The 23,121-nt window shown below is 37.5% G+C and overlaps 1 long non-coding RNA gene across 1 annotated transcript; it reads right to left on the reverse strand.

The window, feature by feature from the left end:
* Positions 1-1,174: 1,174 nt before the first annotated feature.
* On the reverse strand, positions 1,175-17,093 carry LOC144233250 (uncharacterized). Its single transcript, XR_013335627.1, has 4 exons — positions 16,918-17,093; positions 16,690-16,828; positions 7,968-8,138; positions 1,175-1,682 (listed from the first exon to the last, which is right to left on the reverse strand). It is a non-coding gene; the product is annotated as an uncharacterized LOC144233250 (long non-coding RNA).
* Between the last annotated feature and the right edge of the window lie 6,028 nt (positions 17,094-23,121).

Here is a 23,121-nt window from a genome sequence, read left to right on the forward strand (position 1 = left end):
GTCTGTCAGCATCCTCACTATTACCACCCTTACCAGAATTGTCTATAAATGTGAGATTTAGATGGTTTTTCTATTCCTGAACTGATTCTTAATATTTAACTTTAAACAGAATTCTAGACATTAAGCAACACTCAAAGTTGAATCTTCAATGATACCATGACTCTTGCATTAAATTTTATTTATAGAAATATTAAATATTTTGAACCATATTTTGATCATCTGATTTAAGGAGATGATATTGTCAAACATAAAAATGTAAAAAAGCTTTAACAATAACCAACTCCACTGCCACATTGTAAGCATTACAAGCAGTATCATGACTTTGTTCTTTTTGAGTAAATGGATGGTAATCATGAGTTAAGAAAAATTGAACAAAGCTGAGAACATATATATACACACATATATGTGGGCACATGCACACACGCTGTATGCTATTATTTTGCTTAAACCAAGGAGCAGTATGATTAACTGGTGCCTACTCTAATAGAATCTAACAATACTTCTGAAAGAGACCCGGACATAGTGCTGGGAAACTGTTCAGGGGATAGACTGAACTCAAAGATAAATATTATGAAAAGCTCAGAAAACTTTTCTGCATTGTAGCTGTTAAATATTTTAAAACATTTATTGTGATTTTTTTTTCCCTTTTCGGTGCTATATCTTTTGATGACATGATAAAAACAAAGCTCTGAAATGACACACATCCCAGACATTTAACATTTCCAGTATGTTTATATTGTTTATTCACATGGCATTGAATACTGAAGTTGCAGAATGGGGTTTCATGGGAGAAAACAGTGCTATTCCAAGCAATGCTCTCTGTAAGTATAAAGGACTACAGGTAAGCTCCTTGATGAGTTATACACAAATAGAGACCACAGATAGAGATAGAGTTGCCATACGAAGGGAAATTTGTTTGCATCAAATAGGGAGATCTCAGAGAGTAACTTCCAGAACCATGACTCCCCAGGTGGGGGTGAGTGGGTTTCTTTTATTTAGGGTTAGGACGAATATTCAGAAAGGGGAGTTTTGTCATCTCCTAGAGAGGTTGGCATAAAACCATGCATGCATACCTAGGAAACATTTTTTAAACATGCATGGTATGTTATTGTTACAGAAACTGGTTTGGATCACCAGGCAGAAGAACCAAGTGGCACTTGGAGATCTTGGAAACAGGAGGTTTATTTCACACAAGCTGGTTCAGGGGAGATCACTCTCCAGAGGTTTGAGCCCTGAGTGCAAGCATGGGAGGCAATTTATAGTCTGTTGCTTCTGTATTCCACATTAGTCGTAATGTGGGTCCTGTGGCAAGTGGGATAGGAAGACAAACCCCAAAACCCGAAGGGGAGCCTTTGGGTGGGGACTGGAATTCCCCTATCAGTCCCGTCAGCCACCTTATAATATAGTTTTCCCCTATCATTATGTCGGTCAAGCATGTGTTCCTCCTTGGCAGAGATTTTAACATTATAATGAGGTAGCCATAACTGTAGACACTCTGTGGTCCATCTGCACAGGTGTGAGTTGGTGCTAGAACTCAAACTGGTCTTGGTCTCGTTCCCCAGGAGCTCTTCCTATTGTTTGCCAAGATAGGGTTAACATTCCTGTAAGGAAGAAGGGGATTTGGCAGGGGTCTTGCTGTGATCATTTTAAGCTCCTTAACTCTATGAGGCATGGTTTCAAACCTACAAAAACAAATCAGGAATGTGTGTTAGGTCAATCTTTACTTTTGAAACAGCCCTGGGAGTTTTACCATTGATTTATTGTCTCTGATATGATTAGGCGATTATCTGGCCTGGGAGAGACTGTTAGTTTTTGCATTCCCTTTGTTCCCCTTAAAATCCTCAACTACTGAGGGTTTTGCATTTCTTTGTTTTAACTCCTGCTAGGAAGTTCTGCAAGAAGTGCGGTTGGGCAAATCCGGAGTAGATTAGGGAAAATGGCTGGGGCTAAAATGACTTCTCTTGTGTCAGAAAAGCTGTCTCAACTTTTTATTTTTTTCCTGGAGACCCCTCACTCTTTCTACTTCCAAAACGAAAATACAAGCTAGCAAATGGGACAAATTTCCTTGTCTGCCTTCCCATTACCTAATCTAAATGTGCCTTCACCTACAATTACATTATTTCTCTCCTCTCTAGTTACTACTAAGTTAGCGTCCTTTCTCTTACCAAGGGTGAATCTCCAAATTTTCTGAATGATTACCCCATTCTTACACACACACACACACACACACACACACACACACAATCTCCTAACCTCTTTATTTTATTTTTTATTTTCCTTTCTTTATTTAGAGGCAGAGAGAGAGAGAGAGAGAGAGAGGCAGAGAGGGAACGAGGGAGAGAGAACAGAGATCGTGAGCGAGCAGAGAAGGGGCACCGTGAGATCATAACCTGAGCTGACGGAAATCAAGAGTAGGATCTTTAACCAACTGAGCCATCCAGGAACCTCCTAAATCTCTTTTTAAACCATACTTTTATTCTCTTTTTACTAATTCTTGTCATTAGCACTTAAACTTTAACAAGGCAAATAAACAAGAAGCCTTAATACAATAACACTATGCCCTCAGTCCCATCTTTGTATTGCCCTTCACAAAAGCCCATGTGGTCTCCCACTCTCTCACTCCTTATCCATCTTCTCCCTTCTCTCATTGTCCCTCTCCAACCTGGCTCATACCTACCACCATTCCACTGGCATGTTTCTTGCTAAATGCACCAGTGACCAACATGTTGCCAAATTCAGTACTTTTCAAACATCATTTTGTTTTACCTCCAAGCAGTTTTCAGTTTCATGGATTGTATTCCTTTGGATTCCATGAGACTGGATTCTCTTGACTTTTATTCCCACATTTCTGTCTGTTCCTGGGTTTCCTTTGCTGGCTCCTTGTCTCCTCCTATCTTGTACACGTTGCAGTGCCTCAGACCTCAATGTAGGATTCTCTTTCCTATTCTCAGGCCATCTCACCCACCTGTCTGGTTTCATGGGTCACATGTAAGCCAAGACATTTCATTTGCTCCCTCAGCAACCTTCTGGGTTCCAATTTGTATTTTTAGTTTTTATGTGACATGTCCACTTGGATACAGAGACCCAGCTGTAATTTATAGGTAAATCTCCTTTAATATCTACCCCCAACACAAACCATATAAACTACAGGAGTTTCAGTGCTCAAAACTAGCTAGATGATTAAAAATTTCCACTGTAGAGAGATGGCTAGATGCTCTGTGTAATTCTGAGAGTGTTATATACTTTCAAACAATGCCTTTGATAGGAAATAAAGGGAATATGTTTTTCTCCTTGATGCAACTCTACCATTTTCCTTCTTCTGTTTCATATTATTTCTCAATGATGCTGATGGAATTCTCATGGTTAATAAAACAACCTATAATGATGCCTCTCTTGTATGTTCATATCCTTTATTTTCTAATTACCAGAAGCTGTCGTCTAAGAGTTCTTCTAATTAATTTTTATACATCACTATTCACACAGATGCATGAGAGACAGACAGACAGACAGACATAAAATGCAGAAGATAATGAATGAAGGTTGGGAGGGTAAAACTATGAGCAGGAAAGTAACATAATAGTGAAAAGACCAGTAAGATGTCATTGCCAATCCAAAACTGGATATGAGATTTTATTTTATTTATTTTATTTTATTCTATTCACTGTGCCCCAGCTTAGAACCAGTCTTTTCATGTTCATTGCTGTGTGGTGGGCACTGCATCCTGCACTGTCACTACTAACCTTGGGACTTCACATGGCTCTTAGACTGGTTTCTGGTTCTCAGCTTTGCTATGTCAGCCATGTCCTTCATCCTACCCGGATCTTTGAATTATTCACAATTTCTCATGGCAGGTATTCTTGGGGGGTGCCTGGCCCCTTCCTCGATTCTCTAGGTTCCAAATCTTATTCTTGTTAGGGTGAGAAGGAAGTAAAGAAGATACTTTGTGACTTCTGTACAGTGATAAAATGCCAGAAAATATAATAGTTTCCAGTCAAACAAGGTTACCAGGTAGATACATCAGAAGAGACACATAGTCAATCTACAGAAGTACCAGCTAGGTAAAGACTTAGATGGATATTAATAGTGACTGTGGGCTTGAATCCTTTTCCTCTTTATCGGGATCCATTTATAAAGCATGTCTGTGCTGAAATTCTAACTATGACAGAAGATGTCCGACTCAATTGTTCTCTTTTAGTTATTACATGTGACTAAGAAAATACAAATGTAAAAACTCAAAGAGCTGTAAGGAGAAAGATATTAGGGAGTGAATGGCAGAAAATCATTACAGTAGCAGATTCTTTCCCCCATCCCCACATCCAATGCCATCATATTTAAACCAAATCTTAATAACTTCTATACATTCAAATTATCCTAAAACCCTAGAGGCTTATACTGGTTTGTTTCAAACTCTTGCTTTTAATACATTCATGCAACTCTGCCTGTGTTAAAAAATCTTTTAAGGAAAGATGCTCTGTTTAGTTAAATTCAACAAATATGAATTGTGTGACTGCTGTATATTAGGCATTGTAATAAGTATCGGGGTGCCTTAGTGATCAAAACCAATACCTTCCCTACCCTGAGGAAGCTTATGGTCCAATCTGCAAGACAGCATTTAACATGTAATTTCTAGAGAGATTTATGTTAGCAAGGAAGAAAATCCAGCTCAAGTGAGTTGAAGTGTAAAATAAAAATGGCTCTGGGATTTATTAAATTAATAATTATTATATTTGACCTCTCCTGAAGAGTCATAATTCATATTATCATGTTTGAAGCTCCAAGGAAAGAGACTATCATAGCCCATCCAGGCTGCTATGGCAAAACTATCCTATATGGGATGGCTTAAACTGCAAACATTTATTTCTCACAGTTCTGGAAAATGGGAAGGCTAAGATCAAGGTGCTGGCCAAGTTAGTGTTTGGTGAGGACTCATTTCTGGCTCATATGGCTATCTTCTTGCTGAGGTCTTACATGTTAAAAGCATCAAGGGAGCCTCTGAGTCTTTTCTGTAAGGGCACTGACCCCATTCATGAGTGCTCCAACTCATGATCTAATAACCTCCCAAAGACACCACCTCCTGATACACATGGAAGGTTAGGATTTCAATACATAAATTTGGCGGGAAGCAAACATTTAGTCCATCACACAAACCTATTTGATTTGTTAAGGGCTTTTGTGGACAAAGGGCTATTGAGAGTCTGTATCTTAATTTTTATTTCGCTTTATTGTCTTGTTTTTACAATATATTCATAGAGGGTCCATTTCTAAGGTGCAGTTCAAGTTATATCTTCAAGAAAGTTACTAGGAATGAAATGTGTATCAAACTTACATGCCATGCTTTTGATTACTCCAAATGTTACAAACTCGCAAGCCCCAGTGTTGACACGCTAATCCAGAGATTTCTTATTTCTTTCTCATGGATTTAGTTGTATTTGGTGCTGTTTGTTCAAGACAGGTTTAAGAGAATGAACTGTGTTCTTTAGGTTCAAGTGAGCGTTAGCCTCACGTATTTACTTCTCTATGTTGGTACGTAATGGTCTTTGTTGTAGAATAAGATACTCCAAAAGGGAAAAACATTAACAATAAACTATATGGATTAACAGTGGTATATATGTCGAAAGCTTAGCATGCAAGATAAAAAATTAGAAAGCAGCTCCGTTAGAGTGTATTCAAAAGGTTGAGAGAAGGAAGTGGGGAAAAAAATAGATGTGGAGTAGAAAAATAAGCATGTGTTCAATGGCAGGCCGTCCTGAATAGGAAGTATGTGTATTTTATACTTCACAAAAGGGAAGGTGGAGACCAGGATAGATGGCTAAAGATTATTTCAATAATCGTCTATTGAGCAATTACAATGAGCATTACTAGGATGCCTCAGAGCAAGAACAGAGACAGAGGCAGAAAACAGACCTTTCTCTCCGTATGTTCCTGCAGAAAAGAAACCTGCAGTGTTACCTCATTCATTCTGACAGCCTATGTTCCTAGCATATTGCCTTGTCAGAGAAGATACCAAATAGATATTTGCTCATTTGGGTAGACGTTAGCAGTATTAATACAAAATCAACTCTGTTTTAGTTATGGGGAGTCACATGTTTCTAGTTAAATACATTGACCTAGCTACAAGAGGAAGTCAAAGAATGAACGTGAAATTAGCATTTATTAACTATTTAAAGAATCACATTCTGCCATGCTAAAAAAAGTTATATGCTGATTTATACTTCTTTTTCATTCTCTCAAACCTAGGCAAGTCTATTATTTTCTTTATTTTCTTAACATCAAGAAACCAAGGTTCTAAGAAATTAATTTTTCCAAAGTAATACAAATAGTATGTGTATAAACCATGCTTTCAATCTAGCAAGTGGATAACTGTAATTGAACATGGGTCAGTATAACATAAAATCTCAATCCTTAAATTTTACAATCTGGTTTCAGAAATAAGAAAAAAAATCCACTTAGACATCTACAGTGAGCAAGCACAAAGAAGATAGAGAATAAATACTAAATTATTCATGAGAGATTGTTGCTTTCTAGACTTTCAGAGAAGATGCTGTGTGTGTGCATGTTAATTAGACATTATCCTTGATGCTCACTTCATTAGCCATAATCCTATACCAGTCACAAGGAATTAGCTAACTCAAAGCAGGTTAAAACTTACATCTGCAATTAACCATAGGTCCAGTAGAGGGAGCCTCCATCTCACAATTAAGGCTCTTACCACAGAAGGTGAAACCTCTTTCCTAAGGGAACCCAGTGAGGTCCAGGAAAACAAATTACCTTTAAGTGTATTTGGGGGAAGAATTGCCCCTATTTTAAATCAGTTCACTGACTAAATGCAAAGAGGAATGCTTAACATTATTTGCTCATTACCTAAATTAAAGTTACTGAAATCCAATGGAGTGTTAGATGTTGCCTCTGATTCATTGTATTTTTTCAAAGGCCAGAAATGGCCAGTGTGGTCCTGGACATTATTGAGGCTTTTTATTCCCCCAGGCTGTGCTGTGGCATCTCCTGGCCTCATTAATATAGTGACTAATGATACCAACTAACTTTCAACGGGCCTCCTACTCCCATAGCCTCATTTCATCAGGTTCCTGAAGGAAGAGAGTTAGATCAAGAGAAAGGATACAGTATATAATAAATATGCATGTTTATGTGTTTACATTCATATTGTATGGAAATTTGGGAATAAAGAAATATCCTAAGATCAGGTAGACCTTAGTTTATCTTTTTTGGTTGTATATTACCTAACAAATTCTCTGCTAAGTGAAAAGAGGGAATAGAATGGAAGGGGAGCAGCATATCTTCCTTTTAGCCTGCAGTTTAAAAGCCTGCTATTACTATTATCATTATTTAGCTGTTTTCATAGAATTGATTTCCTTGTGATATGCTCCAATTTTTTCCTCTTTTTTTCTTTGCTTTTCTATTTCTTTATCCCATTTTCTCTTTTCCATTTCCTTTTCTTTTCCAAGACATCTATTATTTCTTATTTTCTTTTTCCAAATGTTTCATGTTCTTTAAGGCGTTCTGTCATTTCACATGCAAATTAACTTAGCTTTTTTACATCAGCTGTCAGTCTTCTGAAAGTATCCCTACTGTCCTGCATCAGTTCCATATGATTTGAAATAGTGTGGGGTGCCTGCGTGGCTGAATGTCCAACTCTTTTTTTTTTTTAAATTTTATAAATAGTTTATTCTCCAGTTGGTTTCTAACAACACTGAACGTCCAGCTCTTGATTTTGGCTCAGGTCACAATCCCAGGGTCATGAGATAAATCTCCTCATCGGGCTCTGCTCTGAGTGTGGAGCCTGCTTAGGATTCTCTCTCTTAGTCTTTCTCTCTCCCTCTGGTCCTCTCTAGCATGTTGTGCATGAGTGCGCTCTCTCCCTCCCTCCCCCCGCCCTCTCTTTCTCTCTCTTATAAAAAGCAAAACAAAACAAAATGAAACAAAAAGAAATAGTATGAGGAAGGACATACCCAAATCCCACTTTTCATTCCAAAGAAGGTCCTCTCTGAGAGTGCATACTGCCTTCTGAGCTCAGGTAGGAGACAGAATGCTGGCTGTGTCATTTGTCTTCCTTCTGATTGGGTAAAGTGGTGCTGGGATTTTACGTACACGAAATGTATCTTCTAGGACAGGGAAGGAGGCTAAAACAATTAAGGGAAAAAATGAAAAAAAGGTATCTGGCATTTAGTGAAAAAAAATTCTGGTAGAAGGGTTAAAGCTAGTATAACTCTCTTTGATTAGCTATGCTATTTGGTTAGTTCTCTTATGTTCTCTAAGCCTCAGTTTCCTTATCTATATAACGGGAATAAAATCTTCATCCACCCTCCAACACAGGTTTGCCAGGGGGATAAAATGAGCAATGCATATAAAAATGTTCATTGAAGAACAAGTCAAGTGCATGATTTTGAAAGACTATGAGATCATGTGGTGAGGGCATAGGCCTTGGAATTAGGTTTTGGTCCCTGCCGTAGCATTTTCTGGACATGTAACCTCTGGCAGAATTCAGAGGCAGATGCAAAGCTTCCGGACTCAAGTTCAGCTTCTGACCTGCTATGTGATCTTGGGTAAGCCACATAAACTTTTGAGTTTCTATTTTTGTATCTGGAAAATGAACATAAATAGTGCCTTTTCTAAAGTTGACAAGATTGAATATGATGATCGGTAAGGAAAAGTGCTGCAGTCAGAAAGCCAGGCTGCTGGCCACCTTTTATTCTCCAGCACAGCAAAGCCTTTTCAGCCCTCCTGTAGGGATCTCAGTTACGTGGCAGGTGTACGGTCTGCTCCTTATTGTACTGAGAGCTCTTCAAAACCTCCTCTCTGTGCTAGCCACTGTTCTAGTTGCACGTTCCTTCATTGATCTTCTGTTGTACACAGTGTACCACTGCCCAGGCTTGGAACACAATCACCTGTCACAAATGGCTCTCCTGGTTCTACATCACAGTGTATCCCAGAAGAAGATGCAAACACTATTATACTCCTCACCCACCATGAAATCATTCTGGCCCTACTGCCGGTCAGGCACCCTTACCTTATCTCTAATAGATGTTCTAGAACAGTGCCTACAAAGACTATTGCAGAACTTTCTTGTCAGTGTTCCAATAAGTGCCACTTTGAACTGATTTAACTTCCTGCTTTACTGAAATGATGGGAGTGATCTGGTGTGATTCCCTCTTCTTTCTAAAAATCCTCTGCCTTTGTTCCATACATATATACATATAGATTATATATAATGTATATTATATGTATATATGTTATATTACATATATAATATACACTTACTTTCTGTTCACAACCTAGTATCTCACAATTACTTTTCTGTATCTTTAATTATGTCTCTTTTATTTTTCCATTGCTGAAATGTGGACATTCCTAAAGACTTATTCCTAAGTGCTTCTATTCCCCTAGCTTTACTCAAATGTTTTAGTAAGTATATCTATTTTTATACAGTCGACAATTGCTTGTGTTGAGATGACTTAAAGTCAGTATCTCCAGCTTTGTTCTCTCTTATGAGCTTCAGTTTTTTATGTCCAGCTTCCCTCTGGACATCTCAAGATTACCCTATATTGGTTACAATATGGTTTAGGAAAACAAATGCATTATTCTGTTCTTAGTACATTATTTTTTCATCGCTGTTGTAACAAATTTAGCAGCTTAAAATTACACAAATTTATTACCTCATAGTTCTATAGGTAAGAAATTCAGCACAGCATGGCTGAGAGTGTTCAGAGTAATATACTGTAATCAAGGTATGTCGTGGACTGTGGTTCTCATCTGGGGCTTAGGAATGTCTTTGAAGTTTCCTGTCTATGGAAAATTTATTTCCTTCTATGCTTTCCGTGTGGCCTTCTTCATCTTTGAACTAGCAATGGGTAGGCAGAGTCCTTCCCATGCTTCTAATCTCTGACTTCCTCCTCTGCTTTTAATGGCTCCTGTGACTACATTGGGCCCAACTGGATAATCCAGGATAATCATCCTATTTTAAGGTCTTTTTGTTGGTAATATTAATTACATTTTCAAAGTTCTTTTTGCCGTGTAAGAAACCCAGTCACAATCCCAGGGACTAGAGTTGGGTCCTTACTAGGGCCATAATTTTTCCCATGGAAAACATCACTGAAGACACATTCTTCACCTTTTACATAGAAGATTGGAGTTGAAACAAATACGAGGGATTACCTGCCTGAACCTCTATTTTCTAGGTAAGGAAAGTTGACAAATAGACCTGCCGAGGGTGCTCCGTGTTTGCTGACGACACCCGTGTGGTCCTCACTACTTCCCAAGTGCAGCCCTTCCATCTCTTCCCGCTAACTTAATCTCTTAGAAGCCTTGCCATTTTTCTTATCCTGTTGAAATGGTATTCAGTCCTAAATTTTCATCTATTATAATAACTATCCATCTCAGCCTTGAATTCCTATTGAGTGAAACTTCTACTAAAAATACTGGCAAGGGGCACCTGGCTGGCTTAGTCAGTAGAGCATATGGAGTTGCAAGTTCGAGCCCCATGTTGGGTATAAAGGTTATGAGATTATTTAAAAGTAAAATCTAAAATATTAATAATAATAAAATAACCTAAGAGATGATTTTTTTTTAAGATTCACAGAGACCCAAATGAAGCAACTACAGGGAAATAGCAAGTCAACATATAAATAGTAGTATGCATGTGTGTGTCCATGCTTGTACACGCACAGGAGACGCAGAGTGCTGGCAGTGTTTAGCTGACACAAAAGGAGTCAGGAAAGTCTTCCTGCAGATGGATTTTGAAGGCAGATAAAAACATATTGTCAGAAAGTGAAGAAGGTGTTGTTATGAAGGAAGAAGGCACAGATGTGGGAGTTAACAAGTTAAGAGCAGCAAGCAGATTGGATTTCATGTCCTGGAATGGAAAGACTCTTTTGAGGAAGAAGACAGGGGTGATTCTGGGTAGATAAGAAGGAGTCATTTGCTAGAAGGCTTCAGATCTTGGTCCACAGGAATGCATGAAGATTGGTTTTTGGAAAAGGAAATTGAACAATGTATTCCAGCTGGCCGTCTGTCATGTATGGTTAGGATGGAGAGATCCCAGGGAGAACAAGCCAGGAAATGGTTGCAGGAATCCAGACATGAATTAAGAAATGTGGGAGTGCTGTGGGAATAAAAAGAATGGGCAAATTGGAGGAACACGGGGGGAAACCTAGAAGGATTTGTGTGTACTGATTCCATGTGATGCACATAGGAAAGAAGAAATTTCAAGCGGGAATTTGAACCTTGCAGGGTTCTGGAGGATGTGTATGCCATCATCGGAGATGGGGGATTTGAAAGATTCCTTTAGTATAATAAGACTTAAGTATATGTAAGACTTCATTCCAAAGCTATCATATGTAAACTTGAAAGACATTGCACAAGGTATCACTTTCACAATTTGTTTTCCACAATAAAAGTAACCATTTACTAAATAAATAAATAATAAATAAATAAATAAATAAATATTAAAGAATAAAATTATTATTTGGGCTTTGTATAGGTAAGAAGGTTTCTAACAGATATGAAGTTGATATTTGGGAAACTTTTACAGAAAAATGAAAAATAGTTTTTAAAAGTCAGAGACTAAGGTTTCACATTCTGGATGTATTATTCAGTTCTAAGTTGTAGAAGTTTCTCTTAAATTCTTTTCTCATTGCTGCTCTACAACGTTCACATTCCCACTCCAAGCAATGCCTATGCCTTCCTTCATCATCTATCACCATTGCATTTCTGCAGGATTGGCTAGTGTATNATTTATGCACTCACGTATTTATGTTTATCTATTTATTTATATTTATTATGATGAATTCACTCATAAAAATCTTCTGTCGGCAAGCTGGAGACCCAGGAAAACCAGTCCTAAGGCCTAAGAAATATGGAAATCAGTCAATGGTTTAAATCCCCATCTGAGGGCAGAAGATAGGATGAGATATTCCTGCTTGAGCAGTAAGGCTAAAAATGAAAATAATAAAAAATGAAGGATAGATTTCTCTTTCTTCTGTCTTTTGTTCTATTCAAGCCCTTAATAGATTGGATGGTACCAACACAAATTGGGTAGAATCATCTACCCTACAGAATCACTGATTCAAATGCTAACCTCAACTGGAATTATCTTCACAGACACAATCAGATATAACATCTAATCCAGGCACCTCATGGCCAGTCAAGTTGATATAAAATTAACCATCACATCCAATGACTTGGGATAAACCAACTTCCTCTATTATTTTTAATGCTCTGACAACTGCAAAAGTGTGAATGACTGGAGACAAAACAAAATGTTTATAAGGTAGGAAACAAGCTAGAAAATGCTATTTATATTTATATTTATATTTATTTATATTTATACTCACTTCTTTATTATAATATACTAATCTCCTCACCTCTGGATTCCATCTCCTCCATTCTTTTAAATGAATTTTCCTAAGATTTTACTTCCATAATACCACTTTGTTAAAAAAACTTAAACAAGCTTTTTATTTTTTTTTTTGAGAGAGAGAGAGTGTAAGAGCATGAGCTGGGGAGGAAGGGAAGGGGGGGGGAGAGAGAGAGAGAGAGAATCCTAAGCAGATTCCATGCCCAGTGTGGAGCCCAATGCAGGACTCATTCTCACCACCCTGGGATCATGACCTAAGCTGAATCAAGAGTCAGATGTTTAACCAACTGAACCACCCAGGCACAAAAAAAGCAAAATTTTAATTGCTCTTCATTTCCTAAAGTGCCTAACTCCAATTCTTAATATAGCCTACTTTCTGAGATATTATTTTTGTTCTTTCTCACAGAATGTCCTTGTCTTTCTATTTCTTCTTTAAAGCAAGTAGCCAGGCTCGTACTCTCTTGTCTGGAAGGAAGTCTGTGACAGTGAGATCAGAAGTAGCCCTCAAGGTATGAGTTTCCCTGGCGTTTTCTTTTCTGAAAGTCAGAGAAGTTTAGGATAAACATCTGGAGGAACAAAAGAAAAGCCTAAAAACTATCAAGTGTGGAGAGCATTTGGGGATTTTAATTGATGTTGAAATCAGTGTGAAGTTGGATTTGTCCTGGAATGCATTCATTCTTGTGTAGTTAAAAATCACTTCTGCCCAAATGACTACAAGTCAGTATCTTCATCTTTCCTTTATAAGCTCCAGTTCTTCATATTCAGCTGCCCACTGGACATTTGGGGTGTGTGGGGGGAGAGGGGAGTAGATATCTTTGCACAAGTTTAGAAAGTTTCCCTCTCTGACTTGCCAAAATTTTTTCTTATAGTGTTTAATTTTATCATAATGCATTTTTATGTGTTTATTGAGATGATTATATATTTGTTGTCCCTTTATCTATTAATGGAGTAAATTAATTTATACATTTTCTAAGAATGTATCACCCTTTGTCACCTAAGATAAAATCAATTAGACTATAGTGTATTTACCTTTATCACATACTTCTGAATTCTTTTTATTAGTATTTGTTTCAGAAGTTTTATTTATTTATATTTTTTTAAAAAATTTTAATGTTTATTTTATTTTTGAGAGAGAGAGAGCAAGAGCATGAGTTAGGGAGGGACAGAGAGAGAAAGGGAGACACAGAATCTGAAGCAGGCTCCAGGCTCTGAGCTGTCAGCACAGAGCCCAACATGTGGCTCGAACTTGTGAACCACGAGAACCTGAGCCAAAGTCAGATGTTCAAACGACCCAGGTGCCCCTGGTATAGAAGTTATAAATCTAAGTTTACTGAGATTAGTTTATATTTTTCCTTTCTAATATGACTGGTATTAGAAACTTCTGTGAAACTGTCTAATCTAAATCTTTTCTTTGGAGGAAGATTTTTAACTGCTCACTCTGTATTTTAATTATTGGTTATAGGACTCTTCAGACTCTCTAGTTCTTCTTGATCAGTTTTTATGTGTTGTGTTTATGCAGAATGTGTCCACCTTTGTTAAGTTTTCAAATTTATTGTTATAAAGATGTTCACATACTTTTGTTATTATAATTTTAATCCCTGTGTGTATATTTTCTCTACTTTTCTTGGTTAGTTCTGGCAAAGTTTTATCTATTTTTTAGTCTTTCCACAAGAATACATTTTACCTGTGTTGAATGTCTTTATTTTAGCATTATTTGCTATTTTTATTAATTTATTCTACTATATTTTACATCTTTTTTTTCTATTTTTGGGGGGAGGGTTATTCTGGCAGTTTTTCTATGCTTTAAACTGGGCATTTCACTCACATTATAAAAAATCATCCTGTAATTTATCTGGAATATAATTGTAAGGTAATAGTGGGTCTTTCAAAGTACCTTTTTTGCCATATTGCCCCAAATGGGAATCCTAGAAGTAAAATTTCTTGAGCAATTGAATCAAGGGGATACCTGAACTGGAGCTACTCTGGCCACACCTGAGATATTATATTCAGTTCCCTTTACATAATTAAAGAAAGAGTAACAAATGTAGGATGCACAATGATAAAAGTTTGTAGGCTGGTGGGATGTTTGACATTCATGACATGTGGAAATACTGAAGTAATTCTTGATTATTCAACCTAGATTAGAATGGAGGAGGGGATGAGGAAGTCTTCAAAATCTTAAAGTATGACAGCATGAAAGAGAGACTGACTGCAGTTTTTAAAATTATAAATGACAAAAACTTACCAGATCAAATTCAGAAACTAAATTTTGATTCACGAAACAAAGAACTCTCAACAAGCTACCTGGTGGTAAATCAGGGTAAAATATCATGCATGATTTAGAGCATTGAATTTGATTATGTCTAAAGCTCCTTTCCAAACTTGGAATTTTATGATTTTAAGCTCAGTGAACATTGAAAAGAGATCCTGTATCACTCATTGCTTTTGTTTCTATTGCAGTTTCTAAAACTCCATAATGAGCTCTTACGGATACTGAAAATGAAGGTAAAATAAATGAATTATTGAATTAGTCAATCATAACAGCAGCAAATATATTAGTGGTCTCCCACCTTGTCTATAGTTCTTGCAGCCATATACTTAAAAAGGTGTGTGTGTGTGTGTGTGTGTGTGTGTATGTGTGCGCGCGTGTGTGACAAATGGGAGGAGAAGATCATCTGTTAAAATTCAAGCACTGGAAGTGATTTCTTATTCAGGGTGAGTAAAACCCTCCATTACTTCACTTCAGTGACACCCTGTTTGATGAATCAGGTTTCATCACCTGTTAGCAGCGGGACTGAAGGGCTGAGCTACTTTTGATGGATGACCCTTCAGAGTCTGTCGTTAAAACAGTACCATTGGTTCGCCCCTCCTAACTACTCCCTTTGTGCAGTATTCTGATAATTTCCTCTTTGCTGGCTCCTGAGTCATTGTAGGACATCTGCTTTCTTTAGTAAACTTCTCTCTGCCTTCTTACCTTCACTGTAAAGTAATGGGACCAATAATTCTGCCTGTTTTCGGTTTGGGGAGAATTTTCTTACATGTCCTCTAATTTCAGTCATCACCCTCTCTTGCCTCTAGGCTCCTGCTTCCAGTTCACCCATCTCACCTTCAATCCAATTCCTACTCAGCATCCTGGTGTTATTTCAACAACAAAAATGTTAGTGACGCAACTTCTTTGTTTATACTTGTGCAGTGGTTGTGCCTGACCTAATAAAGTCCTTTATCTGTAGCATTGCCTAAGGGAGGCTGCAAAATCTATAACCCTCCTACCACTCTTGTGCCTTTGCTCACCAAACCCTAGCTGCACAGACTAGCAAACCTTTCCACCTTTGATACCAATCATTCTCTCTGTCTCTTATCTAGGTTTTTACATAAGTTGTTGTCTTTGCCTGGATCTCTCACTGATTGAATTTGAAGTAATGGAGACACGACACATATGGCAAGGATAAATTTTAGTCAACAAAGCATACAAAAGATGACTCCTTTTATTTTCATCAAATGAACTTAATCTCAACTCTAAGTCACAGTCTTGCCACCTCCATCAGAATTCTATCAGCGCTGCAATCGTTCTGCTAGCTGGCTTCTCTAATTCCATTGTACTTTGTGATGCATTCTCTATATTTCTCCAAGAATATTTTCTCTGGGCTTCAAATATAGTTAAAACATATCCACATTTAGACCCTTTGAGAGCTATCTATAGTCAGTAGAATAAAATATATTGTGGACTGCCTATTGTGCTCTTAACATCAGTCTTTCTCTTGTTCCTGGAACACTGACTACTTCACTATACTACATTTCCCAGCATCCCTTTAAGATACATCTAGCCCTTTGACTAAGCTCCAAGCAATGGGATAATGAATGGAAGTGATATATAAGTCAAGGTCATCTCCAAGTACAGAGATTTTACTCTGTAATCTGGCCTGTTTAGCTTTCTATTCTCATACTTTGAACTTTCCAAAACTTTACTGTGGTTCCCAGTTGTGTTGTGTTATTGCATACTTATAAACTTCTACTTCTTCTGCTCACCTAATATGAAATGCTCTTTGTGCCTTACATCATTTTCAACATTTAGAATGTCATCTCTTCCAAGAAGTCTTTGTCTTCCTCTTCTATACCTTTTCTGGTCTGGGTTAGATGCCGCCCTTGTGAACATCAACCCTACCTTATATACTAAAATTTCTTATTTGTAGATGCAAGTTTTTAATTAGGCTAATGGTTCCTTAAGAAAGCTCCAGTGTTATATGCATGTCTATAGCCTAATGCCTAGCAAGGGTAGTGACACTCAGCTGACGTTTAACTTAACTGCTTCTTTTACTGACCTTGATATTACAAGTATTCTAGTGGCAGAATCAATCATGATTGGTTGACTGTATGTGGTAAGGAGCTGGGAAAAATAACACTCTTCAAGAAGGATCAGAAGTCTGCTTAACTTGGAGATCTAGAAGAAATCACTTTCCACTGTAAAAAAGAAGAATCTTTGATTATGTATCTCCATTTCTTTCTGCCCTGGACTTCCCCCATTGCATTCTGTCATTGACGTTCCTTACCTCTGTTTTGCTCTTTGCCCACATTAACTTCATTCAGGCTATTTCGTAGCATGCTGCTCTCACACTTCAAAATTTGGTGACACCATTTCTCAAAGTGCCAGAGTCCCATTGGGCCAGAGAAAGCAATATGATTCTAATGTTTTATTTGCCTCAAGTACAGAGGAGTAGCTGGGTTGGTGATGTGAAGCATGACTGAGGACAGGGAGAAGAAATGCTTGGGGGAAAGTTTCTTTTTTATGCCACAATGCCATAATGTCATATGTCATAATTGTCACATGACAGTTGTCATTTGCTTTTATGTCAGATATTTATGAATCAAAATGAATCAAAATTTCTAACAGATGCAGTTAGAAATCCATCAGTGATCCGTCAGTCTGCCTGCCCACTGAGTTAAGATTAGAATCTAAAAATTGTCCTCCGTGTTCTCTTGCAGAAATCAGGGGAATTTTAATCCTTAGCTTTTCATCTCCTCAACTATGACCAGTGATTTCAGTGATTGTTATGATATTTCTAGTACTTTTGGAATCTGACACCCTACTGCTTCGTCTTCACACCATAGAGACTGCATAAATATAACTTTACTATATGCATATTTTAAGAAATAAAAATCCATGGGGGCATTTAAACTTGTAGAAAGGAAGGCTGAGGCATGAGAAAGTATTCCAATTAAGACATGTAATAGGTTGTTTTAATGATATGTTGACAGGATGGTCACAAGAAAGTTATTCAATTGTGCAAAATCAGTTGACCCTTGAACAACAAGCGTTCAAACTGCAGGAGTTGACTTACATGTGGATTTTTTTTCTATAGATACAACACAGTAGTATAAATGTATCCTCTCTTCCTTAGTGTTTCTTTTCTTTTTTTAAATGTTTATTTATTTTTGAGACAGAACTTGAAGCAGGGAGGGGCAGAGAGAGAGGGAGACACAGAATCCAAAGCAGGGTCCAGGCTCTGAGCTGTCAGCAAAGAGCCCAACATGGGGCTTGAACCCATGAACCATGAGGTCATGACCAGAGCCGAAGTTGGATGCTTAACTGACTGATCCACCCAGGCACCCCTTTCTTTTCTCCTTTTTTATTTGAGGGAGATGAAGAGAGAGAGGGTGCACAAGTCGGGGAGGGAGGCTCTGGGAGCAGGGTGGGGTGAGAGAGAGAGAGAGAGAGAGAGAGAGATTTTAAGCAGGCTCCATACTCAGCTTAGAGCTTGACTTGGGGCTCAATCCTATTACAAACCTGGGATCATTGCCTGAGCCAGAATTAGAAGCTAGATGCTCAACTGACTGAGTTACCCTGGTGTCCCTTCCTTGTGGTTTTCTTAATACCATTTTCTTTTCTCTGGCTTGCTTTGTTATAAGAATACACTACAGTATACATAAGACATACAAAATATGTGTTAATCAACTGTTTATGTTGTCAGTAAGGTTTCTGGCCAACAGTAGGCTGCGAATAGTGAATTTTAGAGGAGTCCAATGTTACATGGAGATTTTCAACTGTGTAGGGAGGCCAGCACCCCTACCTTCACATTGTTCCAGAGTCAACTATACCTGTATTGAGCACCTTCCAAATGTGTGCCCTAATCAATATCTAAATTCTTATTTTTCCTTTCCCCAATTTCCCTGGTGTTTTGATCTTTTTGCCTGGAAGTTTATAGCACTCCCCAGAATTTCTCCTAAACTCTCTAGGGCCTTCTTTCCTTTTGCTCATAAGGAGGCTCTTGGTTTTTTACCTCCAAATGCAAGTCTCCCCTACTGTGAAGATACTCTCTAGGCAGGTTTCAGGGACCACCTTTTGTCTTAGTGGAGACTACAGAGGTTTATTCCTTCCATTCAAGATTAGAGCTAACTCTCAGGGTCTGAGGTTTGCCTTTCAAAGACACGAGGCTTACCAGGGACTCTAATGCAAACCAGGCTCTGAGTCTATGGAGAACAGTTCCCTCTTTCCTGCATGCCTTGAGATAAACTCCCTTCTGTCCTTTTATTCCATTGCCTTCCTTCTTGTGTGGATCTGTAATAATTGCTGGAGTGCTGGGAATTCATGCTAATAATGAGTTCTCAAGAGCGACTTTCTTTTTTTTTCACCCCCTTTCCTTCTCTCTCTCTCTCTTTTTCTCAAGTGGCTAACTCTGAAAAGAATAATTTATCAAATCATTTTTATTCAACTTTGGAGGAAGAAGAAAGAGGAAAAGAGATGGGAGGGGGGAGAAGCCCTTTTGCGGGTTTTAATTGCTTTGCAGTGTCTGCAGGAGGCTCTGCTCCGCTTATCAAAGCCCACACAGCAGAGGCCCTGTGCTTCCGGCTCAGCGCTGTCTCGCCTGAGCGCCTGGGCTCCTCCGATGGACCAGATAGTGCCTTAGCTATCTGATGGCTTCAGTGCTTAGGAGGTTAATTCAAATGATGAATTGAAAAATTTGGGAGGGTGCAAGGCAAGGGGTAGGGACGGTCTTTTTCAGAATTTAAAAATTAAGAAAAAAAGAAAAGAAGTCTTATTTCTCCCTTCCTGCTTTCCAGGATTTGATGAATTTGTGTATTTAAGGAAGAAAATAACTTTTTTAGTGCTCAGATAATAATATATTGAGTATATTGCTTGATTTACTGTCATCTTTTTCTAGTACTCGGGAACATCTCTGCAATATATGTCTCACTGCGGAAGCAGAAAATCCATGGGGGCATTTAAACTTGTAGAAGGGAAGGCTGAGGCATGAGGAAGTATTCCAATTAAGACATGTAATAGCTTGTTTTAATGATATGTTGACAGGGTGGTCACAATCTCTAGGAAAGCAGAATCGAAAAATGTATAGTCAAGTTCACTGTGAGAGACATAGATGAGCTATTAGGCTTTTAAAAACAAGTGTTTATAAAAGTGGTTTGGGAATAACTTATCGAATCACCATCAGTAGAAAGACTCAAAATTTGATATTTTAAAACACTGATTTTTATAGGTGGGAATGGGAGGGGTGTCAAAATTAGCTTGTGATTTTTTTTTCTTTCAAGATCTTCTATTATCTTGAGGCAGTACCAAAGTGCTTTGTGGTGAGTTATATAACTTATCAAGCACAAAGAGATAAGACATATACTTGTCCCCTTCACAATACTCTCATCTTTGTCCATAGAGGTTGAGAGTACCAACTTTGAAGCCAAGCATCCTGGTTCACATTCGAATTCTACCACTTAATAGCTATGGGAACTTAAGTATGTTACATAACTTCTCTGTGCTTCAGAGTTCTAATACATAAAGTTGGGATAATAATAATCACTGCATGATAGCACTGCCATGAGAATTAGATGGGTTGTTGTAAAGTGCTTGGAATGGCACCTGGTACATAGTAAACCCACTGCGATTCAAGCTATGCCCATGCCATGACAATCCATTGTCACAGTACAGAATAGACCGGCTCTTCCTCCTTTAACGCTGCTCCAGTGTAGGTATTAAGCCTCCAAACTTCCCACCTTCTTCCATACTGATGCCACACCAGTTCATTGTTATCAATGTCACTAAGGCTTTGCATGTGATGATGATCATCAATCAGCATTACTATTATCTGCCCATAGTGGGTGTAGGTACTTGAGTCAGATCAAGTACAAGAAGGCAGGCCAGGAGCTATGAGGTGTAATAGAAAGTGCATGGATTTTAGGATCACTTGAACCCGTCTCTGTTCAATCACAGCTTTTTTCTCTGACTGTGAGTGATTTATTTAACCTTTGTAAGTCCCAGTTTCCTCAACGTAGAAAAAATAAAGAATTTTTTCAGAATAAAGAGAATGATGGAGATGATTCAAAATGCAATCACAGCCATATCAGACTCCCTTATAGAGGAAAATCAGACGATGCTACTTATTAACTGCAGAGTCAGGCATTATAGGTACCTATTAAGGGAAAAGGTTTCCTGTGAAAAAAAATTTTAAATAATATGCTTAAATATCTTTTGAGCAAGATCAAGTATAGGTTTTACGTCTGTCAGCCCGGTTAATATATATTTCATATTTAAAAAATTAAGAACCCTTTAACTACTATTTTGATTAAATTGTTTAATTGGAGGCAGGATGCAGGCTTATTGCTTGTCACTTATATCTGATAAAGAACCTGTGTTTTCTAGTTAATTCAATTTAAAATAAATCCCATCACTTTAAATATATTAGGAGAAGGGGGAAAAAGCCTTTCTCTCTTGAAAGCAACAATGGAGCAATCTATTATTAAATGTAGAAAATGAGGCTAATGCAACCTGATGGCTGAGATTTTACAACACAAAAATCGGGAAATTCAGAGTTCTGTTTCCCACAGCAACCATAACTTTTCTCTCCTTGAGCATATGTAACATTTCATATTACCAAATATGCACTTAACTCTGAATTATTATATATGCACAATGGGACCAAATTACAGTTATCGTGGGCACCAGAAATGTGAAATTCCTGACATTTGTGTACTTATGAATTTAAGTTTTAGTGGTGCTTTTCTTTTCTTCTTCTTCTTTTTATTTTATTTTATATTAGTTTTTTTAAATAAAAATGCTCTTTTTAAATACTGAAAATGTCACTGCCTTCAGCATTGACCTTCTGTATATGATATAATAGATATGTCAGAAAGACTACAATAATTAATATTTTTGTGTATGAATTGGGGACTTACTATAGGCAAAACTCAACTCTGTCCTCTTCAGTTAAAAATTTATGCTCACTGCTCATGTCCTGCAGTTTGCAACTTCTACTTGGTCCTTAAAAACGATCAATCAACTTTGATTAAGTTCAATGCCACAGTCAACAGTTTTTCTGTTTGAAAGTGATATTTGAAAGAACTCACCCTGAAGTTTCTATCATTAATATTCACTGTCCATGTCCTGTCCTAATGTACTTACTTGATTAAGAAAGACAGACACAACTAGCCCTTTTGCACTAAATTGTGTTAAGATATACTTTTCAACCCCTCTCATCTCTCTTCATTCCATGCAAGTAAAATCCAAACAAAAACAAAAACAGAGCCATGATAAAGAATATTAGTTACCATTAAAACCTATATAATTCCTGTTTTTTAAATTATGTTATTTCAGATTAGTTCTTTGCTACTAAAAATCAATCCTCAGGGACATCTGGCCATAGTCTCTTGCCATCAGTGACCCAGATGGGAAGGAAGTTGCTAAAATAGTGAGGCACTTAGATTCTAAGAGTCTTGTGGATCATCGGATCAGAAGTTTTCTTTCATGGAGTTGCTCCAGAGCATCTAGTCAGACAAGAACACCAAGATATATTGTGCATAAGCAAACATCACAGCCTAGACTGTAATGGAAGAAGGAGGAGGAGGAGGAGAAGAAGGAGGAGGAGGAGAAGGAGAAGAAGAAGAATACCCTATAAAAATAAAAAAGGCTAGTTAACTAAATATTGACATAATGCTGTAATAACCAGTACTTAACAATGATAATGATGATATTTGTCATGATAAAAGTTCCATATAGACATTGTTAAAAAAGAAGTACACATTTTGAAGCCTGAATACATAATATAATCTAATTTGGGAAAATGGATATGTATATAATCATATGTATATGCTCACATTTGTATACAACTTGAAAAATGTCTATAAAACATTGACATTGATTATCTCTGGATGGTAAAATTTCAGATATTTATTTTCTCATTATACTTTATTGTAGTTTGAATTTTTCTAATAACCATATATCACTTTCAGTATCAGAAAAAAATCTATGTGTATATGTAATACATACATAGGTATAGAACATAGGTATAGATGCCTAATTTGATATGTTTCACTATACTAGACCAAATACACAGCAGTCACAGATTCTGATATGGGCAGAACTCATGCAGTCCAACTCTTGAGCCTTTCCTTTATGACCAGATCATGATAGTAAGTTGGCCTCAAGTGAAAATGGAATCCTACCTAAAGTCACTTGGGTAGGTATCCAGGGATCCTATTCTTAATGCCCACATTTTCAAGATTTTACACTTTTAGAGGAGGATGGGTAAACAGGGTCCTGGAAGAACCTGAGCATTTATTCACAACTTGAGTAAAAGGGAATTGGGAGCATGTAGGGGTGGGGGAATGTGGTAGTGTGTGCTAATAACAAAGCAGGTATAAATGGATAGGATAGATATAAGCTGAGAGAAGCATTTTAGAGGGACTTATATATGGCGGAGGATAAGCATAGATTTTAAAGATACAACTCAGATTGATTAGCAGGACAAATGACT

Source organism: Crocuta crocuta, unplaced genomic scaffold (assembly GCF_008692635.1).
Source record: "Crocuta crocuta isolate KB4526 unplaced genomic scaffold, BGI_CrCroc_1.0 scaffold215, whole genome shotgun sequence".
In the NCBI taxonomy this organism is placed as follows: Eukaryota; Metazoa; Chordata; class Mammalia; order Carnivora; family Hyaenidae; genus Crocuta; species Crocuta crocuta.